Raw genomic sequence first — 3,458 nt, 5'->3', positions numbered from 1 at the left:
ATGGTAATCTCCCCTTCAGATAGTCGTCGGGTTTCCTGGAACCCCTGCAAGGAATTGCAGACATGATCAGTGGCTCCCGTATCTACACACCAGGTGCTGGTAGATAACACCGCTAAACATGTTTCAACAACTAGAGCATGAGATATACCTTTGTTGTTCTGATTCCTACGAGGACAGTCCGCCTTCCAATGCCCTGACTGCTTGCAGATGAAGCACTTGCCCTTCGGCTTCTTCATTCCAGCTTTAGGTCCTGTACTCTGAGATTTATTCACTTTCTTTGCTGAACCAACTTGTTTCTTCTTCTTCTTTCCTTTCGGCTTAGAAGTAGAACCATTTTCAACATAGTGAATATGAGAGTTGTGACGAAACAATCCTTCTGCTGCCTGAAGTTCTGTCAGTAGTTCCGCCAATGAATATACCCTTTTGTTCATATTGTAATTCAGGTGGAATTGCTCAAAACTTCTAGGTAGTGTTTGGAGGATCATATCGATCTGGGTTTCCCCATCAATTTCTCCTCCAAGGATCTGTATCTCGTTCAGATAAGCCATCATCTTTAGGATATGATCCCTCACAGGAGTACCCTCTTGCATGGTGGCTGTCATTATCTTTCTCATGGCTTCTTGTCTAGAAGCCCTATCCTGATGACCAAAGAGTTCCTTGAGATTGTTCATAATATCATAGGCTGTTGGTAAATCTTGATGCTGATGTTGCAATACATTTGACATTGAAGCCAAAATGTAACACCGCGCCATCTCATCTGATTTTACCCATTTCCTATGATATTCAATCTCCTCTTGGGTAGATTCACCAGTAGGTGCTTCAGGACAAGGCTCAGTCAGTACAAATTTATAGCTTTCAGCAGTAAGGACAATGCCCAGGTTCCTTTTCCAATCTATGTAATTAGGTCCAGTAAGTCTATTCTGTTGAAGTATGATGGATAGTGGGTTGAAAGTCATCCTAAGAATCACAAATAACTTTTGGTCAGAACTCTAAATTTAGAATAATATTGATTCCTCAAACAATACTATTTTAAATTAACCAACACCTCAAACCACCGTGAATTTTGTATGCCACGATAGTGTGGACGTATACAAATTCAACATTTGTAAAAGGAGGGTTTTAACCCATTAATTTTATTATCTTGTCAACCTAACTTTTTGACAAATAAAATTAATAGTTGGTATCCTTTGGTCACACAAATAATAGCAGTGACTCCGATGGGGAGGATACTATTAGTTGTGCCTAAGTGTATACCATTACTTGACACTAAGTCCATTAATAAGATTGTGCCCCTTCCGATGGGGAAGATCACACGCTCTTAATTAACTTCCTATAGTCATCCCAAATGGAAGTTTGTTCTAGTGATCCACAAACAATCTCATCCGATATGGAGGAAGACACTCAGAGCCAACGCGCAAGCTTGTTTGCATCACTTACAAACCAGTAATGGAGACCATGGGTTTTACTTAAAAATCCCTCTCCCACTTAGTTATTTATAAATGAGGAATTTTAACTATGCTAGCCTACTAAACATGTATACTAACATACACACACAACACAATCTAAAAGCAATAAATAGAAAATCTAATTTTCAACTATTATGGCTTTTATCTATGGTTGTCCTCCGTGTGTTGTCATCCCAAGCCATATTTGGCCACACCGGGTCTAGTCGCATCCATCTTGCTCCTTGTTCATTGCGCCTCTGGTCCTCAGAAGGTTCCACGCTTTGCAAGATTCGATCCGCGACATAAATAGAATTTTACAATTTTGATCCTATATTCCATAAAAGGAATGTACATGTATCTAGATCAAAAATAAAATCCTAATAAAACTAAATACAGCTCCTGCTGTATTTTATAATACAATCATGCACACACATATAAATGCCCTTGACATGTCCAAGGGTCCAATCACACACATAAAACTATAAGTCATAATAGTTGGATCCTACATCCACAAAGTTAGCACATCCTACTATTATCCTTGTCTAAATTATGTATGACATGTGCATAATTAAACTAATACCAAATACACAGAGGCAAAATCCTAGATCTGATACCAATTGTTGGTTGCTACTCGGAAAACCTAGAGGTTCCACTGTATAAAAATTTTGTACAAAGGTCTGAACCTTTTCCTAGCTACCATGTGTTCTTTTAAATTAAATTTTGGATCGCCTGCGGAACTTAACACGTTTGATCCAAAACTTAATCTATTTGTTCTTTTAGGTTTAGACTTGGATCTCCTACGGAACTTAACACGTTCGATCCAAATCACCTTAAGTTATTAATTCCATTAAATATTAATTTCCATAATTGGTTCCTAGTACTCATGTGACGAGGCACATGACCTTCTTGGATATGGGAGCAACCACCACCGACTAGACAAAACCTTTTATGGAAAGCTAATATTTAATTTCCTAACATAACTTTAGGTTAACCGAAAGGAACAATCAAATCACAAGGAAAAATAAAATAAAAGAACACAACATCGAAAAACATATTCGAAATACTAGAATCGTAAACCTCTTGTATTTGGTATTATTTCCAAAAATAACTAGTATGATGCGGAAAGAAAAATTACTAGTTATACCTTTTAGAAAGACCTCTAGATCTTTTACCGTATTCCTCTTCTAACCTCGGACGTTGTGTGGGCAACGATCTTCCGAGATGAGAAACCACCAATGAACCTTCTTCTCCTCCTAGCTAGGTTCGGCCAACACAGAGAGCTTCACCAAGGAAGAAGAAAAACATCAACCAAGCTCCAAGGGATGCAAGCTTTCTCTCCTTCTTCTTCTTCTTCTCCAAGTAGTATCCGACCACCACAAGAGCTCCAAGCAAGAGGGATGTTTCGGCCACCACAAAGAGGAAGAGAGGGAGAGGATGTTGGTCGGCCACACCAAGGAATAAGAGAGGGAGGAAAAATAATAGAGCTTGTACACCATGAAGGCACCCCCACCCCTTCTTTTATATTCCTTAACCTTGGTAAATTAGGAAATTTAATTACAATAAAATTTCCTTAATTTCCTTGACATGATTTAATTGAGAAAATAAAATAAAATTTCCCAATTAAACTCTTAATGGCCGGCCACATCATAGAGAGGCAAATTAGACAAGTTTCAATCAACAAATTAAAACTTCCTAATTTATTTTCGGAAATTTTAAAAATAAAAATTTCTCTTCAAATATCCCTTCATGGTTGATAAAAAAAAATTTCTATAGTTTTAATTTTTCAATATGTGAATAATTTTTAAAGAAAAAATAAAATATCTTTCCAATCTACAAATAAGGAAAGAGATCTAATCTCTTTCTTTAATCTTTTGTAGATCCTTTTAAGAGAGATATTTTAATTTTAATTTTCTTTAATAAATTATATCTTCCACATAATAAATTATGGCCGGCCCCCTCTAGCTTGGGTTCAAGCTAGGGCCGACCACCCTAAACCATGCTTAGGCCAGCCCT

The sequence above is a fragment of the Zingiber officinale genome, chromosome 8A (genome assembly GCF_018446385.1).
Source record: "Zingiber officinale cultivar Zhangliang chromosome 8A, Zo_v1.1, whole genome shotgun sequence".
NCBI lineage: Eukaryota > Viridiplantae > Streptophyta > Magnoliopsida > Zingiberales > Zingiberaceae > Zingiber > Zingiber officinale.
This window is presented reverse-complemented; position numbering follows the sequence as displayed.